Source organism: Solanum stenotomum, chromosome 4, assembly GCF_019186545.1.
Source record: "Solanum stenotomum isolate F172 chromosome 4, ASM1918654v1, whole genome shotgun sequence".
Lineage (NCBI taxonomy): Eukaryota > Viridiplantae > Streptophyta > Magnoliopsida > Solanales > Solanaceae > Solanum > Solanum stenotomum.
In genome coordinates, this window is record NC_064285.1 from 12,878,245 (window position 1) to 12,886,510 (window position 8,266).

General features: G+C 34.5%; 1 long non-coding RNA gene across 1 annotated transcript in view; it reads left to right on the forward strand.

The window, feature by feature from the left end:
• Nucleotides 1-8,266, forward strand: part of LOC125862348 (uncharacterized) — a 40,315-nt gene that overhangs the window by 5,672 nt on the left and 26,377 nt on the right. The window lies entirely within an intron of this gene.

Consider the following 8,266-nt stretch of genomic DNA (forward strand, 5'->3'; position numbering starts at 1 on the left):
GGATGAAAGTTTACAAAAATTTTGTGGATTGACAGAGCAAAGGAAAATTGAATTAGAATGGGATAGAAAATTGGATGGAAAAGCTGGATTTAAAGATGAACATTGGAGGATTAATGTTACTATATATAGTAGTACTTTTGCTCAGAGTACTTATGAGCATTGCCTTCATGCACTATTTATTCATGTGTATATAGAGGATGCTTGTTCTTCATTTTTGGAACAGTATGACTGCAGAGTCACTGTTAAAATGATATTGTTGGGATATATACTATTAACCATGTGTTAAGAAATAATATTTATTATAGAATAAATATTTGCTCAATTTTAATAAATCATATATTTATTTATGGTGTATGTTTACTTATATAGTAGATAATTTAGTGTGTAAAGTTTTAGCTTATACACAGAGGATTAAATCATCGGTTCTTATAAGTATAAAGTTTTTTGTTCACAATCTAGGATGGAAATTGGACATGTCATCGGTACGATTGTAGCACAAGATTATATGTAATTTATCTTGATTATGGGAACGGTATAGTTCCAACTTCTTGTGCTAGTGCATTTTGTATGTATTGAACGGGACCGAGTAGAGATAGTTGTTTTAGACTGACTGACAAAACATATTCTCTAAACTATTAAATGTACTTATATTCTTAATCCTGATATAACTATTATGATCTTTATATATTAATTATCATTTTGATTTATTAAAAGATGAGATTCTGAGATAGGTCAATATGCCTGGTAAGTTGGATGATAATAATATATATTGGTGAAATAATAAGTTAGTTGATGGAATCCATGTCTCGTTATAGAGATTGATTGATACGCCTTTTTGAGAAACTTATAAGTTTTCATCGTTTCAAACCTTGCAAGTGGATTTATGAATCCGACACATGAAAAAATAAGTTAAGTAGTGCTCTAAAGGAAATTAATCATTAAGTTAAATTCGTCAGTAATTTAATTTATTGATTAGTATCTGAAATCTTAACATGGGGAATTACATAAGTGTTTAATGGGGAATTACGAAATATAAATAGAGGAGTGCAATTACGAATTTCTAGTGGAATGATTTGTAATTTATTATGGTAAGAATAATTCAAATTAATTATTTGAAATTATTTCCATAATAGGAAGCCTCCGTAATTAAGTATGTGGTCCCTCCAGTGCCCATATTTAACTAGAACTCAGAATCCTATTTCTTAGGGGGAAAAGGAGTAGGCGTGGGTTTTCTTCTCTTTTTGGATTGGAGAAGAAATCTTTATAAATAGAGATTCTCCTAACCTAGAAAAAGATGGAATTAGTTTTCTATTCGATACTTATCCACCCAAGTATTGAGAGAGTTCGGATGTGAACTTGGAATCACTGTAGAAGACCATAGTTGTTGTCTATCTTGTGAATTCGCTTGAAAGTCTGTCTAACTTGGGGATTTGCTTGAAGGTATCTGTTAACGCTTCAAGAGGTATTTATCGAATTAAATTCCAGCAAGTTTATGTGTTCTAACGTATTATATGTGTTCTAGCATAAACTATTTGATTATCTATTATTCATGTAAGCAGTAAAATTCTAGTATGCTTCCGCTATGCATATATATTCTCCATCAGATATGCCCCTTTTCGGGGTTAGGGTTCAATCAAATTAACACTAATTGCTCAAATTTCGACAGAGTTAATTCTCTTTTGATTGAAAAAGATACAAATTCCTTGATATTCATTCTTATTTTCAAGATTGCTCTTTGAGCTCACTTCATCTTTTTCATCTGTGTTAAAACTAGAAGCAGCAGAACTAAAACCTCCATTAATGGAGCTTGAGTTTAGTAAAGAGAAATGGAACATTCTAGAGAGATTGTGAATTGTATTTCACTAAAACTGAATGTATGAGCTTTACAATAATCTGTATTTATACATGTATGAAAAGCATGAAAATAACTAACTACTTTTCTGTAACAACTTAACTAACTCTAACTAACTAAAGCTAATTACAACTCACTAATTCTAACACCCCCCCCCCCCTCAAGTTGGAGGTGAAGTAATCACAGACAACTTGTTTAGAAGTGTTGAGTGTTTAACTCCAGTCAAGGCCTTGGTAAATACATCTGCCAATTGTGAATTTGTAGAAATGTGATGAAGTGTAATCAACCCTTGTTGAAGTTTGTCCCTAACAAAATGACAATCCACTTCTATGTGCTTTGTTCTTTCGTGAAAAACTGGATTTTTGGCAATATGAACTGCTGCTTGGCTGTCACAAAACACACGTATGGGCAAAGAGCTATGTACCAGCAGTTCAGCAAGTAATCTTTCAAGCCATACTAGTTCCCCTACAACTTGTCTCACAGCTCTATACTCTGCCTCTGCAGAGGATAGGGACACAGTGGCCTGCTTTTTAGACTTCCAACTGATAGGGCAATCTCCCATAAGTACGAAGTATCCACTAACTGATCTCCTTGAATCAGAACAAGAAGCCCAGTCTGAGTCACAATAAGCACTAACAGTGAAGTCTGGTTTGTTTGAAATGAAAATCCCCAAAGTAGGATCTTGTTTTAGATACCTACGTACATGATAAGCAGCCTTCAAGTGTGTTCTCTAGGTGACTGCATAAACTGGCTGAGATGTTGTACACTGAATGCTATGTCCATTCTTGTATTTGTGAGGAAGTTGAGCTTACCAATGAGCTTCCTATAGTGAGTAGGATCTGATAGTAATTTGCCATCAGTAACTGTGAGCTTCTCAGCAGAGTCAAGTGGTGAAGTAGTCACTTTGTAGTTCATAACATCAAACTCTTTTAGAAGGTCAGTAGTAAACTTTCTCTGGGAAATGAGAACACCATCTTGTCTATATAATATTTCCAGTCCCAAGAAATAGTGTAGCCTTCCAAGGTCCTTAATCTTAAATTGATTATGTAGGAAGGTCTTTAGAGAGGTGATCTCCTCCAAGTCAGTTCCTGTCAAAATTATATCATCCACATAAACAGCAACAAACACTAAAAAATATCCATTTCTCTTGTAAAACAATGAGTAATCACTGTTTGAGTGTGTGTATCCCTTTGAGCAAAGGATGCTGGCTAATTTGTCATACCATTGCCTACTTGCCTGCTTCAAGCCATATAAAGACTTCTTGAGTCTGCACACCAAATTGTTTTCATTTACCAGAAGACCCTTAGGTAGTGTCATGTACACTTCCTTATGTAGGTCACCATGGAGGAAAACATTGTTCACATTCAGCTGATACATATTCCATCCCTTCTTTATAGCTAAACATATCAAAGTCCTTACAGTAGTCATTTTTACGACAGGTGAAAAAGTCTCAGTATAGTCAATTCCAGCTTGTTGTGTATACCCTTTTACTACCAGCCTGGCTTTGAACCTTTCTACACTGCCATCTGCTTTATGCTTAATTTTGTACACCCACTTGCATCCAATTGCATGTTTGTCTGCTGGTAAGGGGACCAGTTCCCATGTGTCATTAGCATAGAGTGCTTCAAACTCTTGTGTCATTGCCATTTGCCAGGCAGGGTTCAGGATTGCTTCCTCATAACAAGAGGGTTCATTGTCATGTGAGATTGCTTTTACCAACTGCTGGCTATTAGAGCATAGGGTAGTAAAACATACATGGTTATGATTAGTTATTACTGAGGTGAGAGAATGTTGCGGATCAGGTGTAGGTGTGGGTGAATGCAACTTAGGCAATGTGTAGTTATATTCTTTAAGGTAGCTAGGAGGGTGAAGTGATCTAGTTGTCCTCCTAAGAATTGGTAGTGGTGGAGCCTCATTAGGAATGATGGGATCAGGATTAGGTAGTGGTTCTATGGTGTGGTGTGATTCTGAGTTTGGTTGCACTGTGTGCTCAGGTATAATGTTGGTTATATGATCAGTAGTGAGTCTCTTGTCTTGCTCAGCCTTGTACATCTTGGTTTTTCCACCACAAGTGCACACACAAGAGCATTGAGATGCAATGTCAATAGTGTTCATTTCCTCCCACAATTTCTTCATCTTTTTATAGTATCCAGTGATGTCTAGATTTCCTTGTACCAGGTCATTGATCTCCTTCTGGATTTGGTACAACTTATAACCATTCGTTTGGTCATAACGATCCTCTAATTCTTCCCAAAGCTCTCTAGCATTATTTACATATTGCAATCCATCTCTCAAGTCTGGTGAAAGAGAATTGAGGATCCAAGAAGTTACCATATCATCACATCTTTCCCAATGTGCAAAAGTTGGATCTGTAGAAGCTGGTTTCACAATCTTCCCATTAATGAAACCTGTTTTGCTTTTTATTGATAGTGCCCTTAGTACAGCTCTTCTCCAAGATCTGTAGCCAGTTCCATCAAAAACAGCAGGTAACAAAGTAGATCCTGCCTTTTCTGATGGATGTAGATAAAATGGACTAGCAATGTCCATTGTAGCAGGAGCAACAGTAGGAATATCTTGTGCATCAACCGTCAAAGAAAAAAAACTCGAAATAGGGTTCAGATTTGAGATACAAAATCAATTCAAAAAATAAGACCAAAAAAACGAAAGAAAAATCTCAATGCAGTTCACAAATCAGAAACAAAAGAATACAGTGAAATCGAGATCAAAATCTCAATACAACTCAGAGAAGAAAAACAGATGAATGCAATGAAATCGAAATCAATTCAACACTCAGTGAATCGAAATCAATTCAACATTCACATAATAGAATCAAATGCGGCATGAGAATCGCTCAGTCCAAGCTCTGATACCATGTTAAAACTAGAAGCAGCAGAACTAAAACCTCCATTAATGGAGCTTGAGTTTAGTAAAGAGAAATGGAACATTCTAGAGAGATTGTGAATTGTATTTCACTAAAACTGAATGTATGAGCTTTACAATAATCTGTATTTATACATGTATGAAAAGCATGAAAATAACTAACTACTTTTCTGTAACAACTTAACTAACTCTAACTAACTAAAGCTAATTACAACTCACTAATTCTAACACCCCCCCCCCCCTCAAGTTGGAGGTGAAGTAATCACAGACAACTTGTTTAGAAGTGTTGAGTGTTTAACTCCAGTCAAGGCCTTGGTAAATACATCTGCCAATTGTGAATTTGTAGAAATGTGATGAAGTGTAATCAACCCTTGTTGAAGTTTGTCCCTAACAAAATGACAATCCACTTCTATGTGCTTTGTTCTTTCGTGAAAAACTGGATTTTTGGCAATATGAACTGCTGCTTGGCTGTCACAAAACACATGTATAGGTAAAGAGCTATGTACTAGCAGTTCAGCAAGTAATCTTTCAAGTCATACTAGTTCCTGTACAACTTGTCTCATAGCTCTGTACTCTGCCTCTGCAGAGGATAATGACACAGTGGCCTGCTTTTTAGACTTCCAACTGATAGGGCAGTCTCCCATAAGTACCAAGTATCCACTAACTGATCTCCTTGAATCAGGACAAGAAGCCTAGTCTGAGTCACTATAAGCACTAACAGTGAACTTTGGTTTGTTTGAAATGAAAATCCCCAAAGTAGGATCTTGTTTTAGATACCTAAGTACATGATAGGCTGCCTTCAAGTGTGTATCTCTAGGTGACTGCATAAATTGGCTGAGATGTTGTACACTGAATGCTATGTCCATTCTTGTGNTAAATTAAATTTGCTCTAAAATAATAATAATTCTCAAATAGATAGTCATAATTAGGGGTGTACAAAATCGGACCAAACCGCAAATCGAGTCAGATAGGAAAAAACCATCTAGTGATTTGATTTGACTTGGTTTGATATTGGTAAAAAAACCTCGACTATATTTGGGTTGGTTTGGTTCCAACTAACAAAAAAACAATCTGAGACCAAACTAACCTGACATTATATATATAATTTTAAAATTTTATTTTATACGTAAAAATACTTATTTTGATATAATTTTTAAATATTTCTTATACTTTTTCATAGTTTTATCTTTTAATATATTATTTCATGTTTGAAAGTTAGAATTCTTAATGGTCCAATAAAGATTGTAGTTCATAGATGTTGGTAATTATAATAAAGCTTAAATCAAAATCAAATTAATACTAATGCAAAAAGAAAATCAATTCAACACTAAGAATGACAATAATATTGAATATTTGTTCTTTAGTTTTACATAGGTTTAGACAATTAAAATACATAATTTAATTTTAATTTCCTTTAATAATTAGTCATGTAACTAATACTTATTCAACTTATTTTAGCATGATTTAGTACTTTTAAATTATGATCATTGTCATTATTATCTTGCATTTACTTATTTTGCAATACTTTTTTTACGCGATTTCATTATTATCTTTTTATTGGATATTTTAATGTAATTAATCATATCATATTTTGTGTTATTTTTTTAAGAAACATCTTAGATAGTTGTATTTTGGTTGGACTAATGAAATATTTGAAATACAAGTAAATTATATGTTTGTATGAATATTTTACCGAAAAAACCCGAAAATCAAAAAAATCCAAAAAAATTCGAAAAAACCCGAGGTTGAAAAACCCAAGTTTTATTGGTTTGGTTTATAAATTCAAAAATCCGACACAAATGGTTTGGTTTGATATTTGAAAAATTTGAACCAACCCAGCCATGTACACCCCATCATAGATTAGATCTCATATACCAACTATTATATACTATTGCCAATATTTGTTCAAATTATTTCAATTTTTTGAATTTAAAGTTGTGCTTGGTTATAATTTTTACAAAAAATATTTGGTTGTTAGAGTGTGCTTTTCCTTTTCAAAAAAACAAAATGAGGTTTTTTTTATATAAAAAAAAAATGGGGAAAAATTAAAAAAAGAAAAATATAGCAAAACTGAAAGAAAGGGTTCGTGTGTCTTTTAATTTTGAATACGAACTTCAAGTTGTATTTGAAAGTTTCATAGGCCAAATGTTTTTCTTTTCAACAAAATGAAACATTTGTATCTCAATTTGAAATTTTCATTGCAAGTCTTGTTTTGGAAATTCTCATTATCAAACCGTCCTTATATTTGTAGTAACAATGAGTTAGTGACATATTAAAAGGAAATTTCGACCTCATTTATTTATTTCTAAGATTAAAATATCTGAATATGAACGAAGGAGGAGCCAACCCGAGCCTCCAAAGGGAGGACAAGGCAAGGGCAAGAGGCCCGCTAATGAGGCTCCGGAGCACAACTCCGATAGTGAGGGCTCCCAAGCCGCATTCACTGAACTGGATGATGACCAACCACTACAGTCCCAGCGGGTTGAGATCCGTGCTAGGTCAGCCATCCCAACAACAGCCACAGTGTCGGCTCTGGCACCCCCTGTAGCTCCAGTACCACCAGTGGTCCCTCCTCCCAGGCTACTTAACAGACTAAAAGTTGATGGATTGCGGACTATTCTCAGTCATTTCTGAAGCTGTTCTCAGAGTGTCGGCCTGTAATCAGGGCACCATATAATTTGTTTCTTTATGTGGAAGCCGAGTTCCATAAATGGGCGGTGGATATTCATTTCCATAACTTGAACAATAAGGACTTCTCTTTAAAGGAAGATAAAGATATTGTTGGTGTTTTCACTGTTTATCCCATGCTATGAAAAAAATTCACACCTTATACACATGGTGAAGCTGAAATCCTGGACCAAAAGTAAGAGTATTTTGGGAATCAGTTATGACTTGTTCAAGATTCTCACGGGAGAAGATAGAGAAGGTTATGACAAAGAGACTAGAGAAATACTTCTAAAATTTCCTGGTCTTCTGGTCCTTGAAGAAGGGCACAATGATTGGAATGAGCAAAGTCTTGTGTGGAAAGCTTTGAGAAAGGTTGAAACAGAGAAACACATACTTTTGTCTGGAATGACCATAAAAGACCTGTACAACACTCTATGTGTTGTTAGTCCAAAGTTTGCTGCGGATTTGGAGCAGAAATGGGGTTCTCTTAATAGTTCCACTGACAAGAATGCCCGAGCGTTAGAAGAGCTAAGGGATATTATTTCACCTCTTGTCCATAAACCCACCTTGTAAGGATAAGATGTTAGCAACTAACTACTGGTCTGTCGAAATGATTCAATTTTCTGAAGCCTAAAATTGAGTACATTTTAATTACCATTGAGACTTTAAGGGAACAATGAGTATAGTATCTCAAAAAGAAGTATTCATACTATTGTCTTGATTCATTCCTTGATATCCTGCTAATTGCTTTTAATATATTTTTTGTGATTAAATACTTAGACTTGATTAAATACTCATAATAGTCCTTAATCACCTTGTTACAGACCTTTTCTTGCCGTATTTATATTATATTGCAAAATCATATAA